General features: G+C 39.9%; 1 protein-coding gene across 1 annotated transcript in view; it reads left to right on the top strand.

Moving 5' to 3' along the window:
- The window catches only part of LOC135116166 (WD repeat-containing protein 19-like), a 310,907-nt gene that overhangs the window by 136,959 nt on the left and 151,713 nt on the right, over positions 1-22,235 (top strand). The gene's annotated exons all lie outside the window — the stretch shown is intronic.

Below are 22,235 nucleotides of genomic sequence, written 5' to 3'. Positions count from 1 at the left end.
TAACACAAGGGAGCAGTCACAGCCTGCCCTCTAAAGACAACTCTCTTCCTCCACATAAAACTACAAGCACCTAATAACACGCACACCCTTCACTCAAAATTTCAAAATTCATGGCGACTCCTACACCAGCCTTGGAGTCCCCATCTGGATAGGGGACCACAAATGTCCCAAGGTCGGACTGCCCTTCTTATGACGACCCTAAGTGTCTTGATGCCCCCCTCAACTTTTTCTTCATTAACTTCTGCAACATTCATGGTCTAAGATCTAATTTTCAATCTGTAGAACACCACCTCTCCTCTTCTAAACCTCATCTTCTATTCCTCACTGAAATGCAGGTGTCTGAGGCAACTGGCAATAGCCCCTTTTCTGTTCCCTCCTACTTTCTCTATCCTCATTTTCAATCCAAAGCTGGATGTTGCAGCTATGTGTGCGTCGACTTAACCTGCTCTCATGCCCAAGCTCTTGAATCTTTTGAGTTTTCCACCATCTGGCCTCAACTACAGAGTCACTCTCAAACTAAATTTATCTGTGCTGTATACCTCTCACCTAACTCCTCTGACTATAAGAAATTCTTTGACTTCTTAACTTCCAAATTGGAGCACATTCTGACTCTCTTCCTTTTTGCAGAGATCTCCATTCTTGGAGACTTCATTGTTCACCACCAGCTTTGGCTTCCCTCTCCCTTCACTACATCCTGGTGACTTAGACTTCAACTTTGCTATCTTCCATGGCCTAGAGCAATTGGTGCAACACCCTACTTGGATTCCTGACCATCTTGCAGATAGCCCAACATTCTTGACCTTTTTCCTGACCTCTAATTACAGAAGTACATGAGACTTACCGTAGGTTAGTTGAAATGTGCTTCGGATTTTGCGAGGCACATCACGTCTGCTAGATGGTAGAGTTCACATGAGATACACTACACTTCGCCACACAGTCAGTCTTTAAAGATACAACTGCCCACATGAAATATTATCTCCCAACCCTTCCAGTCAGTGAATTTTTGTTGTGTAAACCAAGAATCATCAATTAACAAAGGGAGGGAGTGGAGGGCATGTGAACTCTACCATCTAGCAGACGTGATGTGCCTTGTAAAATCCGAAGCACATTTCAACTAACCTACGGTAAGTCTCATGTACTTTTGTAATTTTACTTCGGCAAATCACTTGTCTGCTAGATGATGCCGTTCACATGAGATTTTAAAGTCATGTGGGTGTTGTATGTAAAGGGTTCTGTCAAAATTCACATTTTGTAAATAGTTGTAATTAAAAGTTCCTATTACAAAAACCCAATTTCATTTATGAAAATAAAACATGATTTTTACTGCTGATAACATTTCAAACCTTACATTATACTGAGCCTAGCACTGCTTCTTGAAAAGGGTCTATTTCCCCTTGTATATCCTTATTATAATATTTAGCAAATGTGGCTTCCTGCATCCAACCAGCTTTTGCCATGATGGTGGCAATAGGCACATCCAGTGCCTTGGCCTTAGACACTGACGCAGGTCTAATACTACCTACTGTGTACCTCTTGGTATCAATCCCACACTTACATAACATGGTCTTAAGCCACCGTGCCACCGTGTCCTTAGAAACACTCCTATGAGGTTTTATATAACTTATGAGTAGTCTCCCATCTGTATTTCCAGATTCTGTCCTTAGCCTCTCAGTTCTTTCTATATATTCTTTCATAGTCTTAACTACACACAATCTGTAATCCTGAGGATAAGCTTTAAATACAATAGTACGAACATTAAATTTTGGCCTGCATTGCTTGATGTTACCTCCTAACAAAACTGAAACAGATTCTTCTCCAAATGCCATATTCACCAACGATAATAAGTGCAAAGTTTGGATCCTGGCTGCTTGTGTCATTGCCATCAGCATCACCATTTTTAGCGATAAGTTTTTCAGTGTTAAGCTGTGTAGTGGTTCCATGAGTCTTATCTTTTGTAATACAAGTTTCACATCCCAAGTCGTCGCATACCTGGGTGTAGAAGGGCGTAAGTTGAAGACTCCCTGCAGAAATCTGTTGACAAGTGGGTGATTGCCCGCTCTGCAGCCTTCCACCATAATTCCTATTGCAGATAGAACCCCTCTTGCCGTGTTAATGCTTTCATAACCCACACCTCTTTGAAAGTTATGAGACAGAAAGTTTAATATATCTGCTACAGATGGTGCAATGGGATTAATGTTCCCTCTACTACAAAAGAGTGTCCACCTCTTGATGTGAGTGTTGTATTGTCTACCTGTTGCTGGTTTCCAAGAGGCCATATTGATTTCCGTACCTTCTTTAGATATGCCACGTTCTCCAAGTTGTTTCCGGACAACTGACAAGCCATCAAATTTGTGTGTTTCATTTTTAGGTGTTCCTCTGCAGTTGACGGATGCATTAGCACATTTTTCCTTCTCTGTATGACCCGAGGGTCGTCTACTAGCATCCGAAGGAGCACCCCCATCCACGGTTGTGATGGCCAAAGTGGCACTATGATCCATCCTCTTGTCCTTTCCTCCCTTAACTTCTGCAGACATCTAGAGATCAGAGAGAAGGGAGGAAAGAGGTAAACCAATTTAAAATTAGCCCATGGAATTGTAAATGCATCAATATATGCAGCCCCTGGATCTGGTGTCCATGCACAGAATGGAGTCATTTGTTTGTTCAAACGTGAAGCGAATAGGTCTATACAAGGATTCCCAAATATAGAACATAATTCCTTAAATATCATCTCATTCAGCTGCCACTCATGTCTGTCATTAAAGGAATGTGATGCCTCGTCGGCCATGACGTTACATTTGCCTGGTATGTGGGAAGCTGTCAGCCATACCCCATTACTAAGACACCATTCCCAGATGTCCCTACTAATGTCATCACAAACTATTGACTTAATACCTCCCATCTCATTCACGTAATTAATCGCTGTGGTGTTATCACATAACACCCTGACGTGTAAACCTCTAAGGAGATGTGTAAAAGATCTCAATGAGAATAATATAGCCAATAATTCACGTGCATTAATGTGCGAACGCACCTCTTCAGGGGACCATCTGCCATTGGTAGTGATGCTATTTAGGCAACCTGCCCATCCTAGATTTGAAGCATCTGTGAACAATTCAGTATCTGGTGCATTTCTGAATATTTTCCTGTTTTGATTCTCCAATTCCTTAATCCACCAGTTTAAATCTGTTCTAATCTCCTCTGTAATGTTCATCCATCTATTAAAGTCTCCACATGCCTCTTCCAAAGCCTTGATCTTTGCTCTTTCCATCCTCCTATAGTGCATCTTCCCCATCTCTACAGCTGGGATTGCTGCCACCAGCAGGCCAATCACTCTTGCCACAATTCAAATTTTTTCTTTCTGTCTATTGACTAAAAGAGAGCAATGCTGTATAATCTTATCCCTCCTATGCGCCGGCAAGGTAACTGTCATGGCCACCGAATCTATCACGTTACCTAAATACTCAATACGCGTAGTGGGACTCAAAACAGATTTCTCCACATTTATGCAGACACCTACACTCTGCAACAACTGAATGGTGTCATTCATGCAATCAAAACATCTCGGGAAAGAGCTACTACACAGAAGCGTATCATCAATATAACTAGTGATGCTGTGGCCTTTATGCCTAAGTGTAGAGAAAACTGGCTTCAGAAGTTTTGTAAATAGACGAGGACCATCCGAAAACCCGTTAGGTAGACATGTGAACTGGTAAATCTTATCCAACCATCTAAAACACAGATATTTTTGTTGTTCCTCTGCAATTTTTACTGAATAATAGGCTTTCTTAAGGTCTATAGAAGCCATATAATCTCCTTGACTAAGCAACTGTAATGCTTGTTCAAAATTTTCCATTTTAAAATGAGTATATTCTACATGCCTGTTCAGTTTTTCAAGATTTAATACCATCATATAATCCCCAGTTTTATTCATCCTCAGAAAAACTGGTGAAAGTATTTGTTGATCCTGTCTATGTGTCTCTATGATGGCCTTTATCTCTAACAGCTTTTTAACCTCCTGATGCATAATCAGTTTATCTTCCTCACTAAAGACATACTGTATATCCTCTCTAAATAAATATCCGATATTAGCTTCATCTATATTCAGATGACAATGTTCCACCATATCCAAAATGAACAGGTCACTTGTAATCACACGCCATTTATTGATAAACTTGTGAAGTTGCCCAGCCTCAAATTGTTCTCTCACCTGGGTTAACGCCAGGGATTGTGTTGACCCCGGCCTCTCACGTTTTTTGTTGTCCAAGCTTGAGCAGGGTAGGAGCGCCTGTGTTCACCACTGGAGGGCATCCTGCGAAATCCATATGGCTGATATCTGGATGGGAATCCACGGGAGGAGGCCTTGGCAAAAAAGTTACGTTGTTTACCTCCACCAAATCTGCCACTGCTTGCAGTCCAAGATGTAGGCTTCTTAAAAGTGAACTTGGTTTTCAGCCTCAATATTTCTGGTGGCTTGTGACAGGTCATCCCCAAACAATAGACCCGTCATGGGAGCCTTGTCAGCACACAAATGAGAATATTTGGGATTAATGTCCCTCTTTATGATATGTCGCCTGGTCAAGTTATTTCTGTAGTGGGCATTACCCAATAATGCCAATGCACCATTGAGCATGGCCACCTCATTTGCAATAATTTGGTGCTCTTCATCACGTGCCACCTTGTCTAGCACAGTAAGCGATTTTACAACAATAGTAGCTGCCTTGGTAATATCTTTTCCCACTTCCCTTAAGCGGAAGTTTGCCTTCTTTGCCTCTGCAGGCAGCGCGTCCAAGACCTGTGGGTTGCAATCCACTTGAGTTAATGCATGGCAGTTACTTGGTCTAAATGTCACCTCATCCTCTACAATGGCTTTGTAATCTTCCTGCCTCATGCCATTAATAAACAGGTGGTTCACCATTGCAGCAATTTCCTTGTCAAGTTCTTTTGAGACAGTTTCTGTGGGTCCATAATTCTTAGCACCTTGTAACAATATACTATCATGAGGAACATCCCTCTGGATTTCCTCTTCCTCATCACTGTCCTCCCTCAGTGAAGTTCTAAATCCAGAAAATCCTGCCTGTGATTCCTGAGAATCAGGCACCAAAGTATTATTTGACACCGACAGGGGAGCATTGTTATGAACTGCTTTTGACTTCACAGCCCTATTTTCCTTCTTAAGCTTGCCCATGTCTTTCCTCAACTCAGTCAAAGCATCCATAATCATGCCCAAAGAAGGCGCAGTGCTGTCTTCACCAGCGTATTTCGGAGAAGGGGAAGGTGACCGAGAGTAACTTAACCTCTCATGACGAGTAGAACGGCTCTTGGATCTGGATCTTTCTTCATCATGTTTACTCCCCTTGTGTAATTCCTTTACCTTAGCTGAGGTGCGTGGCATGCTGGTAGTTCTGAATCTCTCAGGACTGGGGCAAGCATCAGAGGGCGTCCTAGACATGGCGGCTAATGTTAACAAGACGCCACCCCTTTTAACAGCAGTTCCTTTTATAACCCCACGGGTGCCTTAACCTCACACACAGGGCAACTGTAAATCAAAAATTTTTTCCCTATAGTAATCTGGGAAGTCATATGCCCCCAGGCTTGTAAATAAGGCAATATTCCTCTTGCCCCAATAATGGGTAACAAGATGGAACCATCTCGCACCTATGTCGGCTCACGAGAGTGCCCAAATATTGTTTTATATATATATATATATATATATATATATATATATATATATATATATATATATATATATATATATATATATATATATATATATATTTATGTAAGAAGGACACTGGCCAAGGGCAACAAAAATCAATAAAAAAAAATGCCCACTGAAATGCCAATCCCGTAAAAGGGTCAAGGCAGTGGTCAAAAATTGGTGGATAAGTGTCTTGAAACCTCCCTCTTGAAGGAATTCAAGTCATAGGAAGGTGGAAATACAGAAGCAGGCAGGGAGTTCCAGAGTTTACCAGAGAAAGGGATGAATGATTGAGAATACTGGTTAACTCTTGCGTTAGAGAGGTGGACAGAATAGGGGTGAGAGAAAGAAGAAAGTCTTGTGCAGCGAGGCCGCGGAAGGAGGGGAGGCATGCAGTTAGCAAGATCAGAAGAGCAGTTGGCATGAAAATAGCGGTAGAAGACAGCTAGATATGCAACATTGCGGCGGTGAGAGAGAGGCTGAAGACAGTCAGTTAGAGGAGAGGAGTTGATGAGATGAAAAGCTTTTGATTCCACCCTGTCTAGAAGAGCAGTATGAGTGGAACCCCCCCAGACATGTGAAGCATACTCCATACATGGACGGATAAGGCCCTTGTACAGAGTTAGCAGCTGGGGCGGTGAGAAAAACTGGTGGGGACGTCTCAGAACACCTAACTTCATAGAAGCTGTTTTAGCTAGAGATGAGATGTGAAGTTTCCAGTTCAGATTATAAGTAAAGGACAGACCGAGGATGTTCAGTGTAGAAGAGGGGGACAGTTGAATGTCATTGAAGAAGAGGGGATAGTTGTCTGGAAGGTTGTGTTGAGTTGATAGATGGAGGAATTGAGTTTTTGAGGCACTGAACAATACCAAGTTTGCTCTGCCCCAATCAGAAATTTTAGAAAGATCAGAAGTCAGGCGTTCTGTGGCTTCCGTGCGTGATATGTTTACTTCCTGAAGGGTTGGACGTCTATGAAAAGACGTGGAAAAGTGCAGGGTGGTATCATCAGCGTAGGAGTGAATAGGACAAGAAGTTTGGTTTAGAAGATCTTTAATGAATAATAAGAAGAGAGTTGGTGACAGGACAGAACCCTGAGGAACACCACTGTTAATAGATTTAGGAGAAGAACAGTGACCGTCTACCACAGCAGCAATAGAACGGTCAGAAAGGAAACTTGAGATGAAGTTACAGAGAGAAGGATAGAAACCATAGGAGGGTAGTTTGGAAATCAAAGCTTTGTGCCAGACTCTATCAAAAGCTTTTGATATGTCCAAGGCAACAGCAAAAGTTTCACCAAAATCTCTAAAAGAGGATGACCAAGACTCAGTAAGGAAAGCCAGAAGATCACCAGTAGAACGGCCTTGACGAAACCCATCCTGGTGATCAGATAGAAGGTTGTGAAGTGATAGATGTATAAGAATCTTCCTGTTGAGGATAGACTCAAAAACTTTAGATAGGCAGGAAATTAAAGCAATAGGACGGTAGTTTGAGGGATTAGAACGGTCACCCTTTTTAGGAACAGGTTGAATGTAGGCAAACTTCCAGCAAGAAGAAAAGGTAGATGTTGACAGACAGAGCTGAAAGAGTTTGACTAGGCAAGGTGCAAGCACGGAGGCACAGTTTCGGAGAACAATAGGAGGGACCCCATCAGGTCCATAAGCCTTCCGAGGGTTTAGGGCAGCGAGGGCATGGAAAACATCATTGCGAAGAATTTTAATACGTGGCATGAAGTAGTCAGAGGTAGGAGGAGATGGAGGAACAAGCCCAGAATCGTCCAAGGACGATATATATATATATATATATATATATATATATATATATATATATATATATATATATATATATATATATATATATATATATATATATATATATATATATATATATATATATAGCATAAAATATTTGCCAATAATCCGCCTTATACCAAGTAACGGATATCATATAACCAATAATCCGCCCTTATACAAGGTAATGGATATTTATAGTCCATAATCCGCCCCTTAAATCAGGTAACGGATTCAAATAAGCAATACTCCGCCCTTATCAGGTAACGGATATCCATAGGCAATACTCCGCCCTATAATCAGGTAACGGATAACTAAAGACAATACTCCATCCTTATAACAGGTAATGGAAATCATAATACACAATCCAAACAAGAAAACTGTAATATTCCTATTAGTCACCGATAACAGAAGTCGTAACAACTTAACAGGAGGCGGGACCGACGTCCGACTTGTGTGGTGTCTGCGTAGTAACTGACTGTGTGGCGAAGTGTAGTGTATCTCATGTGAACAGCACCATCTAGCAGACAAGTGATTTGCCGAAGTAAAATCCTGCTTATGCTGTCACCCCCTCTTCTCTGTTGGGCTCCTCTGACCACAATCTCATATCTGTATCTTGTCCTATCGCTCCAATCCCTCCTCAGGATCCCCCTAAGCTAAGGTGCTAAGGTGCCTCTGGCGTTTCACCTCTGCTAGTTGAGGGGACCTGAGGAGGTATTTTGCTGATTTTCCTTGGAATGACTACTGCTTCCATGTCAGAGACCCGTCCTTGTCTGCTGAGCGAATAACAGAGGTGATAGTGTCTGTCATGGAGGGTACATTCCTCACTCTTTTTTCTACTTACACCTTCCAAACCTTGGTTTAACACAGCTTGTTCTCATGCTATACATGATAAGAGAGGTGGCCTACAAAAGATATTTAAGCCTTCCATTACCAGAATCTCATGCACTTTATATTTCTGTTCAGAACTATGCCAAATCTGTTCTCCAACTAGCCAAAAACTCCTTCATTAACAGAAAGTGTCAAAATCTTTCGAGATCTAACTCCCCTCATGACTTCTGGCATCTAGCCAAAAATATCTCCAATAACTTTGCTTTTTCTTTCCCTCTTTTATTTCAACCAAATGGCACCACTGCTATCACATCTATTTCTAAAGTTGAACTCTTTGCTCAAACCTTTGCTAAAAACTCTACCTTGGTCAATTCTGGGCTTGTTCCTCCGTCCCCTCCATCCTCTGACTACTTCATGCTACCTATTAAAATTTTTCGTAATGATGTTTTCCATGCCCTCGCTGGCCTAAACCCTCAGAAGGCTTATGGATCTGATGGGGTCCCTCCTGTTGTTCTCCAAAACTGAGCCTCCATGCTTGCCTAGTCAAACTCTTTCAGCTGTCTGTCAACATCTACCTTTCCTTCTTGCTGAAAGTTTGCCTACATTTAGCCTGTTCCTAAAAAGGGTGACCATTCTAATCCCACAAACTACTGTCCTATTGCTTTAATTTCCTGCCTATCTAAAGTTTTTTAATCTATCCTCAACAGGAAGATTCGTAAACATCTATCACTCCACAACCTTCTATGTGATCGCCAGTATGGATTCCGTCAAGGCCGCTCTATTGGTGATCTGTCTTTCATTACTGAGTCTTGGTCATCCTCTTTTAGAGATTTTTGTGAAACTTTTGCTGTTGCCTTGGACATATCAAAAGCTTTTGACAGAGTCTGGTACAAAGCTTTGATTTCCAAACTACCCTCCTACAGCTTCTATCCTTCTCTGTAACTTCATCGCAAGTTTCCTTTCTGACCATTCTATTGCTGCTGTGTTAGGTTGTCACTGTTCTTCTCCTGAATCTATTAACAGTGGTGTTCCTCAGGGTTCTGTCCTGTCACCCACTCTCTTCTTATTATTCATCAATGACCTTGTAAACCAAACTTCTTGTCCTATCCACTCCTACGCTGATGATACCACTCTGCACTTTTCCATGTGTTTTCATAAACGTCCAACCCTTTAGGAAGTAAACATTTCACGCATGGAAGCCACAGAATGCCTGAATTCTGATCTTTCTAAAATTTCTGATTGGGGCAGAGCAAACTTGGTATTGTTCAATGCCTCAAAAACTCAATTCCTCCATCTATCAACTCAACTCAACCTTCCAGACAACTCTCCCCTCTTCAGTGACACTCAACTGTCCCCCTCTTCTACACTGAACATCCTTGGTCTGTCCTTTACTTATAATCTGAACTGGAAACTTCACATCTCATCTCTAGCTAAAACAGCTTCTATGAAGTTAGGCATTTTTTGATGTCTCTGCCAGTTTTTCTCACCCCACCCTCCCCACAGCTGCTAACTCTGTACAAGGGCCTCATCCATCCATGTATGGAGTATGCTTCACACATCTGGGGGGGGTTCCACTCATACTGCTCTTTTAGACAGGGTGAAATCAAAAGCTTTTCGTCTTGTCAACTCCTCTCCTCTAACTGACTGTCTTCAGCCTCTCCCTCATTGCCGCGATGTTGCATCTCTAGCTGTCTTCTAGCACTATTTTCATGCTAACTGCTCTTCTGATCTTGCTAACTGCATGCCTCCCCTCCTCCAGTGGCCTCACTGCACAAGACTCTCTTCTTTCTCTCACCCCTATTCTGTCCACCCTCTAATGCAAGAGTTAACCAGTATTCTCAATCATTCATCCCTTTCTCTGGTAAACCCTGGAACTCCCTGCCTGCTTCTGTATTTCCACCTTCCTATGACTTGAATTCCTTCAAGAGGGAGGTTTCAAGACACTTATCCTTCAATTTTTGACTACCACTTTGGACCCTTTTCTGGGGTTGGCATCTCAGTGGGCTTTTTCTTTACTGGATTTTTATTGCCCTTGGCCAGTGTACCTCTTACATAAAAAATAAAATAAAATAAAATAAAATAAAATAAAATCTATTAAATTCTGCAAAGTTTGCCTTTGCATAGTTCTGCCTCCCATTTCTGTATTGTTTTTTTTCCTGTGCAACACTGTTTCCTTCTGTGGTACTATTTCTGTTATCACATGATCACTTCTTCCATTGGACTCAAACAATGTATACTTAGTTTATTTTCTGAGGTTTTTGTAAACAGTAAGTCCAACTGTAATGGTTCTCATTCACCAATTGCCTCATTGCATTCACCATCATAGTTTGCATAAGTTCTTTGCTCCATGACCAGACATTTTTCTTTCACTTCCATCTCCTCCCAGTTAATTCCTTTAGTGTTGAAGTCACCTACTAAGAGCACTTTGTTACTTTTCCTTATCATTTCCTCTATACTATTTCTTGTTTCTAGTTGCATACTTTTGAATTTATTGGTTTCCCATGCATTAGTTTTTGGTGTTATGCATGTCATAATGATTATCCTTTTTCACTTTCTTTCCTCTTAATCACAACACTCAAAGTTTCTGCCAATCCATCATTGTATTCCACTTCCTCAGCAACAATATTCTCTTTTACCAATATCATCACTCCTCCTCCTTCCTTTCCTCTTCTGTCTCTCCTCCATGTGCTATATCCTTCTTTTGCAAATCCCAACTTTATTTCCTCTTTTGGTTTGGTTTCTGTTAAACATACCAATTCTGGTTTATTGTTCTTTAAGTAGTCTTTAAGTTCCAATAGGCTCAACACCAAACCATCTACATTAGTATACATAATCTTTAAACTTAAGCTTGGTGATCTTGCATGGTATCTTTGTGCCACCATTTCCTCACTTTCCACAACTTTCAGGTGAGTGTTCTTGCTTGTTCCTTTGTTCTCTTCCTGTTTTTTTACTGGGTCTCTACTTTCAATTCTTTCAATTTATTTCTCTCTTCTTTCATGTCTCTTTTTATCCATATTTCCTTCTTTCCTTCTACTTATGCCAATTTTCCTGTTCTTTGCAAGACGTGTTCTGCTGGTGTTTGTGACACAAATCTCATTTTCATTGGTCTTGTTCCAATTTCCTCATACTTTCCGACCCTGTAAACCTCTTCAATTTGTTTGATTATCACCTCTCCTTCCTCTGCCACTTCTGCTATAATTTCCTTAGCCCTTTTCACTTCTTTCTCTCTAGCTATTTTCATGGATAGGTTCTTCGCTTTAACCCCTAAATAACACCACACACATCTTTCTCTGTACCATGTCTCTCACAAGATTACTTTTTTCCTTTATTATTTTAATCACTTGCTTTTCCATATCCTTATTGTGTTCGTGTTGCTGTTGTCTTATTATCTCCTCTATGTCCACCTTTTGTTGTTGTCCTCTCTCTTCTTTCCAACCTTTGACTTCCTCTGTCACTAATTCCACTTCAACCCTAACCTCTCTCTCTTGCAAAGTTTTCTTTAACTTTTTGTTTTCTTTCTTGAGTTTCTTAATTTCTTCACAGTACTTCTTGTTTAAGTTCACTATTTTTGTCATCTCTTCTCTCAGCTTTTTGTTTTTCTTTTCTCTTTCCATCTTCCTCTTTTTCATCTCTGTTATATCACTGGATATCTTTTTAACATTGTCACCACCCACCTCTTTTTCTTCCTTCCACACCTTCATCATCACTGTTAAGCTATGTATTTCTTCTCATATTTTCATATTTTCTTCAATTTTCCACATTTGTTTATTTGTGTGCACTATGTTGAAATCCTCTTCCTTGAAGCCTTAAAAAATATTGGGGTTCGTTCCGGCCACTATTTTCACCGGCTCCCAGCGTTTACCTTGTATCACTCTGTCATTTCTCCCTTTTGGCCACTACTATAGTAACACTTCCCCTTCCCAATCACCCACACCTCACACAAGACCCTATTATGGAGACAGGACTCAAAAGTTTGGCTCCCCCCTGCACAATCAAACCTAGGTAGATCCTCAGAGTTGCTGTGGATGCATCTGATCAGCTGGGCAGCGCACATGTGTGTGTGTGTGTGTGTGTGTGTGTGTGTGTGTGTGTGTGTGTGTGTGTGTATTTACCCAGTTGTATTTACCTAGTTGTGAAATACAGGACAAGAGCCACACTAGGCTCGTGCCATCCCGTCTCCATATCAACTTTTATCTAGATTTTCTTTAAATTTATGAATTGTCTTCGCACACACAGTCTCATCCTTAAGTTCATTCCACACTGTTATACTTCTATGGGGGAAGCTATGTTTCTTGATGTCTCTTCTGCAAACAAGCCTTCAAAAATATTGGGGTTCGTTCCAGCCGCTATCTTCACCGACTCCCAGCGTTAACCTTGTATCACTCTGTCTCTGTCTCTCGTATCTGGTATCAAGAGGTTTTCTCTGTCCAACTTTTCCATTCCTTCCAATGTTCTATATATTGCTATCAAATCACCTCTTTCCCTCTCTTTTTTCTCGTGTAGTCAGGTCCAATCTCTTCAACCTTTCCTCATAACTATACTCTCTTAAGCTTGCAGGTATTTTAGTTCCAGCTCTCTGGATTCTTTCTAACTTTCTTGTATCCTGTTTTCAAACTTGGCAACCACACTAATGCTGCGTACTCCAATCTCGGATGTATCATCATTGTTATCAGTTTTTTTTATCATATCTTCATCAATATAGGAGAATTCTAACTTGATGTTTCTCAGCAGAATATATGTTTCTCCTATAAATTTGTTCATATGCTTCCCAATGATAAATTATCAGTAATAATTACTCCTAGGTCTTTTTCTTCTGATCTTATAGAGATTTCCTCATTCCCTAAGTGATAGTTGCCAATTGGTCTTTTCACACTTTTTCCAAACCTCATCACACTACATTTTTTAGCATTAAACTCCATAATCCACCTCAATGACTATTCTTAAACTTAATTAAGTCTTGATTTAAAACATTGCAATCCTGTTCATTTGTTATCTCCCTCATAATCTTAGCATCATCAGCAAAAAGGTTCATGTAACTTTCTGCACCTTCTGTCATATCATTTACATAAATTGCGAACATAATAGCTGCAAGTACCGAACCTTGTGGGACTCCACTTATTACCGTTCTCCAGTTCTACCTACTGCCTTTAATTACTGTCCTCATTTCTCTGTTTGCCAAAAAGTCAGTCATCCACTTTAACAGTGATCCACCGAGTCCTCCAATCTTTTCCAATTTCCATATTAGTCTTCTGTGCGGAACTTTATCGAATGCTTTTCTCAGATCTAAGTATATGCAGTCGGCCCAACCATCTCTTTCTTGCACTATATCTATTACTCTTGAGTAAAAACATATCAAATTTGTAACAAAAGATCTTCCTTTTCTGAGGCCACACTGTTTCTCTGTTATCACTTTGTTGTCTTCTAGATATTTCACCCATCTGTTCTTGATAATTTTTTCACAAATCTTCACCACCACACTTGTAAGCGATACAGATCTATAACTTAATGGATCTTCTTTACTTCTGGTCTTGTGGATTGGGATAATATCTGCCTGTTTCCAGTCTATGGGTACTTTACCTTTTACTAGGGTAGTGCTAATTATATTGTGCAATGCTGAGACTAATTGTGTGCTACACTCTTTTAAAATACAACTCGAGACACCATCAGGACCCATTGCTTTCCTTACATCCAGATCTTCCAATATATTCTTTACTTAATTTACTGATGTTTTAATCTCCTTTAGGTCAGTCCCTTTTTTCTAACACTGTCCTCTCACCTCTGAAATCATTTTCCTTAGTAAACACAGAGTAGAAGTATCTGTTAAACACTTCAGCTACCTCTTCTGGGTCATCCACTGTCTTTTCTCCAGCTTTTACCGTACTTATTTCATCTTTACTCTTTAATTTTCCATTAATGAATTTATAAAATAATTTTGGTTGGTCTTTATATTTCTCCACAATGTTCCTTTCAAATTTTTTCTGCTCATCTCTGCGATGTTCCTCTTCCTTATATAATTGTTCCACAGGTCCAGTCTCTTGTTTTTCTTCCACATGTTCCATGCTTTTCCTCTCTCCAATCTAGCTGTTGCATATCTGTTGTACCATTCCTTTTTGAAAAGGTTCTCTGTTGATCTTTTTGGGTACCCATTTCTCTACTCCCTTATCATAAATGTCCAGAAAAGCTGTCCACTTTTCCTCTGTGTTTTCCTTTTGAATAACTATGTTCCAATTCACTTCACTGAAATACTTCCTAGATTGTCCAGAGTTAGTCTTGCTGTAGTTTAGTCATTCTCTTCTGTGGTCCTCTTTCCTTATACTGAGGTTATGATCCATAACTGTGAACTGAATCAGCACATGATCACTTTTTCCTATTGGGTTTATGTATTTAAGGTCTTCTACTATTTTTTGTTCCTTGGTGAAAATTAGGTTGAGCCTTGAAGGTGCTTCATTTCCCCTAAATCTTGTGCCATTTGTAACTCACTGTGTCAGGAAATTTTCAATAGCCAGGTCTAGTAGCTTGTTTCCCCATGATGATTCACTGCCTTCTTTGGTCCAGTTCTCCCAAGATATCTCTTTACAGTTAAAGTCCCCCATCAGGAGTATATTGTCATTTTCCTCAAGCAACTCTGCCAAACATGTCCTTGTGTCCTCAAGCATTTTCTTATATTCATCCTCTCTCCAAGAGTTAGAACAGGGGGGGAACATAAATCACCACAACGTTACGGTATCTTCCAATATTTTATCCTAAGCTTATTTTCAATACTTCTGCCTCTTCCACCCCATATATGACAGATTCCACTAATAAATTCTTCCTAGCTAGAAGCATCACACCTCCTCCTCGTTTATTCTTTCTATTTCTCATCCAGAGGTTGTATTTTCCTTCACTAATATTTAATATATCACTTTCACTTGCCAATTTAGTTTCAACGATTCCCATGATGTCCGATTTCTCCTCTTTTAAATAGTCTTCTAGTTCCAACACTGCCGACATTAGTCCATTTATGTTTGTGTATGCTACTTTTAGTCCTCCCCTTCTGCATTTACTTCCCTCCTGTACCACTTTCTCAACCTCATGTCCATGACCCTCCACAAGAACTGTTTTTTCTTCACCTCTGATAATTTTCCGTTTTATTTATTTGCTTCTTTTCTTAGTTCATTTACAGTATCTCTCTCTTTTCTGGTTCTATCTTTTTTTTTTATCCACACTTGTTTGTATTCTTCCACCTTGGCCAGTTTCCAGGATTTACTCAGTGTTTCTTCAGCTGCCACTTGTGACCTAAACCTTATTTTCATATGATGCTGTCCACCCTCAACATATCTACCCAATCTTTTAATTTCTTTGATCTCTCCAGTTAGCTCTTTTTCTTCTTGTAATGTCCCCACTAATTTTTCCACATATATCTTTTCCTTCTTTTCTCTATCTGTCCACTGAGGTGTACGCTCTTCCTTCAGGCCAAATACCACAACAGTTTTTTTTCTTATCCACAGTGTCTCTCATCAAGTTTTCTTTCTGTTTTATAACTTGAACGGCTTTTTCTTTTAGCTTTGTGTCGTTTGCCTTTGTTTGTTCCTCCACAATTTTCCTAAAATCAATTTTTCTTCCTCTTGTTCTTTCTTCCAATGGGGAGTTTTCGGAACTAAACCGCTAGATGTCGTTGTTGCTCATCTAACTGTAGGAAAGAGAGCTAAAATTTTGTTGTAGGAAATCCCAGGTGTGTAAAGATGCATAGAACATTGATCATCATGATAATATTGAAATGATGTATCAACTTTCAATATCCGGTATGGATAATATTGAGAGAATGTGGTCAAATTAATTATTTTTTTTGTGTGATTATTGAGCAAACTGCTAGCATTATCTTAAATAAAGCATATTACAAGTATAAAACTATTGATTTGGACAATGAAAAAAATAAAAAATCACACTACTATATAGTATGATACAACCCACTCAGTAACATCGTGATATATGGCTCTAGTTTTTTTTTGTGGGAATTTTAGCATCCCTCTCACGAAGCGAGCGACAAGGCAAAGTAATCAAGAACCAAAGCAAACACCTCTCAGGTGATCCTGCTGCTGCTGTAGTATCCAGCCACTGTAATCCATTGCTTAGGGCGTAGTGGAGATGGGCACCGCAGCAACATTCAACTTCTTGTCCAGCAACGTGTTTCTTAAGTTCATCCAGCGCGTCTGAGTCATGTGTTTGTTTTGGTTAGAGATACAGCATTACTATTGCCAGGACACTCGAGTTGCCAATTTTTTCTTATTGAAATTGCCATTTCCATAAACTAGGAAGGAGATCTATGTAATTTGGACTTTTGATTGTCACAGACATGTTGCCTTTATGTTTACTGTCGTCTAGATTAAGACGTTTCCAATCAAGAGTGTATTCATTTGGAAATCTTAAGATGACCAAATAAATCTAAATGCCAATTCACTAGAAAATCAACTTATATACATTTGTTCATGAAAACAGTTTGATTTTACTTGTGTTACTACTTAGAAGGGATTACGTAGAAAAATATATCATATAAGCCTATTGCATCTTCATGTAAATAGAATAACACTGTAGATATACCTGATATTGCTTGTATGTGAGAGAAGAGTTTGTCTGTGCTGCCACCTGGTGACAACTACTAGTTCTGAAAACTCCCCATTTTCCTGTTTTACATTTAACTCTTCCACTTTGCTTTCATATTCCATTGCTTTCTTTTCATATACTGTTAGTTTTTTATGTAGATTGTCATATGCACATTTCCACACCTTCTCGATGATCAAAGTTTCCACCATTTCCATCCTGTCAAATCTATCCTTCATTTCCTTCATTTCAGTTTCCAGTGTGATAATTCTCTTTCTCATCATTGCTTCCCCGACCCTTCAGTTCTCTTCCCCAAATCCCGAGAAGTCTCTCAGTCTTGCCTTTGGGACGGTCCCCGTTGGTGTTAACAACATAGTGGGGACTGAAGTAGCCCCCTCTTCACCGCTCATTATAACAATTTAACTGCCTTTTACAAAACATTTTTGGAGACAGGACAGCAATGAGTAGAACCAGTGTGAACTCTCACCTCTATATTTCCACTAGGGTAGCTCTCAGTGATGTAGATGGCTGGATTTTTAGGAGCACCTGTTTGCATTGACTTCTCTGTTCGCCATGACAGTGTGTGTGTGTGTGTGTGTGTGTGTGTGTGTGTGTGTGTGTGTTTGTGTGTGTGTGTGTGTGTGTGTGTGTGTGTGTGTGTGTGTGTGTGTGTGTGTGTGTGTGTGTGTGTGTGGACAAAAATTTCACACTAATCTGAATGAACAGAGAAGGAGAAGCAGGTATTTCTCTCTCTCTCTCTCTCTCTCTCTCTCTCTCTCTCTCTCTCTCTCTCTCTCTCTCTCTCTCTCTCTCTCTCTCTCTCTCTCTCTCTCTCTCTCTCTCTCTCTCTCTCTCTCTCTCTCTCTCTCTGCTCATATTCCTACAAAATGTGGTGATTTATTACTATAACTTGTCATTCCATTACCAGCACAGCACTCCAAGGTTAATAGATATTTTTGTTAGGTAGATGTTAGAGGTTGGTGCATGTTGTTTGTGCAGGTGGTTGATCTATATACAAGGTATGCCATAAATTAATAATTTCCTAGAAATCAGTGGTCGACCTATACTTGAGATCAACCTATACCCAAAAAAATATCGTACTTATTTCAGCATCCCAATGTTGTCTTCATGGGATTTCTTTACTATGTTTCCATCTTAAATATATTGCAGCAGCATAAGAAAGCTAATCACAGGAGCTTACTTTTCTTTCTTTTTTTATTTTGTTGGGTATAAAATATTTGTAATTTATTTTAACTTTAAATGGAAAATGTGAGTGGAGACAGGATAAGCATCCTGTAGGGATTGGAAATCTCCATAATAGTAACAGATAGAAGCAGTAATTTAGGTCTTGTTTAAAGGAATGATGAAGCTGAAGGATAAATGCTATGAGTAGACAGATATAGAATATTATCTCATAACTAATGCAGTGAGTTATGATGAGATGGTGTATCTATAGAGCAATTAATTTTAGAGATGAATAACTGAGAATCCAGGTGAACTCACAAACAAAAAGCATTGCTCAATGAAAAGAGAAGGAACAAAGGAGCTGCTTTCAGTTTGTTTGAGACAAAATAATTTTCGCCAAAACTCTTAAGAAAGGATGGCCAAGATTTAGTACAGAAAGGCAGATTGATAGTTACAGAATCAGGTTGGCAATGATCAGGTAGGTATTTAAAACTTCCTGTTGAGGATAGGTATGAAAGATTTATACAAAAAAATAAAGCTATATGTCATTAGGTTGAAGGATTGGAGTGGTTATACTTCTTACAATGGGTTGAATGTAGAAAAGTTTCCAATATGAAGGACAGGATTGAAAATTTTTTGACCAGGCAGGACAGAACTTCATCATGATTATCAGCCTTCTGGGGTCAAGGCCAGAGAGGGCATGACAGTGTCATTATAAAGAATATCATTAACAGGCATGATACAAGAAGAAGGTGGGATGAAAGAGGGACAAATCTAGAATCATCCAGAAATTTGAGCAGAGTGTTCATGCAGGGAAGCTGCAGAACACCTGACTTCTGATCTCTCTGGAATTCTGATTGGGGCAGAGCAAACTTAGTATTGTTCAATGCCTCAAAAACTCAATTCTTCCATCTGTCAACTTGACACAACCTTCCAGATAACTATCCCCTCCTCTTCAATGACACTCAACTGTCCCCCCTCTTCTACACTGAACATCCTCAGTCTGTCCTTTACTTATAATATAAACTGGAAACTTCACATCTCATCTCTAGTTAAAACAGCTTCTATGAAGTTAGGCACTCTGAGTCATCTCTGCCATTTTTTTCATACCTTTCCAGCTGCTAACTCTGCACAGGTGCCTTACCCATCTATGTATGCAGTATGCTTCACATATATTGGGGGTTTCACTCATAATGCTCTTTTAGACAGAGTGGAATCAAAAGCTCTCCATCTTATCAACTCCACTCCTCTAGCAGACTGTCTTTAGTCTCTCATTGCTGCAGTGTTGCATCTCTAGTTATCTTCTGCTGCTATTTTCATGCTAACTTCTCCTGATTTTGCTAACTGCATGCTTCCCCTCTTACCATGGCCTCACTGCACAAGCCCTTCTTCTTTCTCTCATCCCTATTCTGTCCACCTCTCTAATGCAAGAATTAACCAGTGTTCTCTGTCAGTCAGTCAGTCAGTCAGTCAGTCTTGTAAACTCTTGAACTCCTTCCTATGACTTGAACTCTTTTAAGAGGAAGGTTTCCAGACACTTATCCTTTAAATTTTGATGACCACTTTTGATTTTCTTTGGGGACTGGCACCTCAGTTGGACTTTTTTACTTATAATTTTGTTGCCCTTGGTCAGTGCCCTTCCTACATTAAAAAAAAAAAAAAAAAGAGAGAGAGAGAGAGAAGGTCAGTAGGCCTACATGTAGCAGCCCTTAATATTAATGAGTTAGAAAAGGTGGCAGTGGTTCAGGTGTTCTGTCTGGATGAAATACAGAGGGGAAGAAGGAAAACTTTTAAGGATAATTTTGGCCAGGTAATGAAAATCACGGGGAGGATTATATCTGGTGAGATGTTGACATTTCTTATTAATAGCAATATTTTTGGCAATCTGTACAATAGAGTTAGGATTTTTAGGCAGAAAGATAAAGAGCATGAGTATTATGGGAGAAAACTATTGTCTGTGAACTTTAGGATTAGAAGTTTCTTTTTTTTTTATGTAGGAAGGACACTGGCCAAGGGCAACAAAATTCCAATAAAAAAATATGTCCACTGAAATGGCAGTCCCATAAAAGGATCAAAGCAGTGGTCAAAAATTGATGAATAAGTGTCTTGAAACCTCCCTCTTGAAGGAATTCAAGTCATATAGTCAAGTGGAAATACAGAAGCAGGCAGGGAGTTCCAGAGTTTACCAGAGAAAAGGATGAATGATTGAGAATACTGGTTAACTCTTGCGTTAGAGAGGTGGACAGAATAGGGGTGAGAGAAAGAAGAAAGTCTTGTGCAGTGAGGCTGCGGGAGGAGGGAAGGCATGCAGTTAACAAGATCAGAAGAGCAGTTAGCATGAAAATAGCGGTAGAAGACAGCTAGATATGCAACATTGCGGTGGTGAGAGAGAGGCTGAAGACAGTCAGTTAGAGGAGAGGAGTTGATGAGACGAAAAGCTTTTGGTTCCACCCTGTCTAGGAGAGCAGTATGAGTGGAACCTCCCAGACATGTGAATGTGAAGCATACTCCATACATGGACAGATAAGGCCCTTGTACAGAGTTAGCAGCTGGGGGGGTGAGAAAAACTGGCGGAGACGTCTCAGAACGCCTAACTTCGTAGAAGCTGTTTTAGCTAGAGATGAGATGTGAAGTTTCCAGTTCAGATTATAAGTAAAGGACAAACCGAGGATGTTCAGTGTTGAAAAGGGGAACAGCTGAGTGTCATTGAAGAAGAGGGGATAGTTGTCTGGAAGGTTGTGTCAAGTTGATAGATGGAGGAATTGAGTTTTTGAGGCATTGAACAATACCAAGTTTGCTCTGCCCCAATCAGAAATTTTAGAAAGATCAGAAGTCAAGCATTCTGTGGCTTCCCTGCATGAAATGTTTACCTCCTGAAGGGTTGGACGTCTATGAAAAGACATGGAAAAGTGCAGGGTGGTATCATCAGCGTAAGAGTGGATAGGACAAGAAGTTTGGTTTAGAAGATCATTAATGAATAATAAGAAGAGAGTGGGTGACAGGACAGAACACTGAGGAACACCACTGTTAATATATTTAGGAGAAGAACAGTGACCGTCTACCACAGCAGCAATAGAACGTTCAGAAAGGAAACTTGAGATGAAGTTACAGAGAGAAGGAAAGAAACCATAGGAGGGTAGTTTAGAAATCAAAGCTTTGTTCCAGACTCTATCAAAAGCTTTTGATATGTCCAAGGCAACAGCAAAAGTTTCACCAAAATCTCTAAAAGAGGATGACCAAGACTCAGTAAGGAAAGCCAGAAGATTACCAGTAGAGCAGCCTTGATGGAACCCATACTTGTGATCATATAGAAGGTTGTGAAGTGATAGATGTTTAAGAATCTTCATGTTGAGGATAGATTAAAAAACTTTAGATAGGCAGGAAATTAAAGCAATAGGACGGTAGTTTGAGGGATTAGAACAGTCACCCTTTTTAGGAACAGGTTGAATGTAGGCAAACTTCCAGCAAGAAGGAAAGGTACATGTTGACAGACAGAGCTGAAAGAGTTTGACTAGGCAAGGTGCAAGCACGGAGGCACAGTTTCGGAGAACAATAGGAGGGACCCCATCAGGTCCATAAGCCTTCTGAGGGTTTAGGCTAGCGAGGGCATGGAAAACATCATTGCGAAGAATTTTAATAGGTGGCATGAAGTAGTCAGAAGGTGGAGGAGAGGAAGGAACAAGCCCAGAATCGTCCAAGGTAGAGTTTTTAGCAAAGGTTTGAGCGAAGAGTTCTGCTTTAGAAATAGATGTGATAGCAGTGGTGCCATCTGGTTGAAATAGAGGAGGGAAAGAAGAAGAAGCAAAAGTGTGCAGAATGTATGTTTTTATGGTTGAGAGAAATAATTATTGAATACTTTTAATAATATTTGTGTGTGTCTGAGAGAAAAAATGATAATAATAATAATAAATAATAATAATAATAATAATAATAATAATAATAATAATATTTGATACTAATAATAACCAGCATAAAACTCAGTCTCTCTCTCTCTCTCTCTCTCTCTCTCTCTCTCTCTCTCTCTCTCTCTCTCTCTCTCTCTCTCTCTCTCTCTCTCTCTCTCTCTCTCTCTCTCGCTCTCGTGACTAGTGAGTGTGTGGTGAGCTATACTATGCCCAAGATTCAATCAGACTGCTGGGCAGTCTGTGAAAAATTTA

Source organism: Scylla paramamosain, chromosome 30 (assembly GCF_035594125.1).
Source record: "Scylla paramamosain isolate STU-SP2022 chromosome 30, ASM3559412v1, whole genome shotgun sequence".
Classification (NCBI taxonomy): Eukaryota; Metazoa; Arthropoda; class Malacostraca; order Decapoda; family Portunidae; genus Scylla; species Scylla paramamosain.
This window is presented reverse-complemented; position numbering and strand designations above follow the sequence as displayed.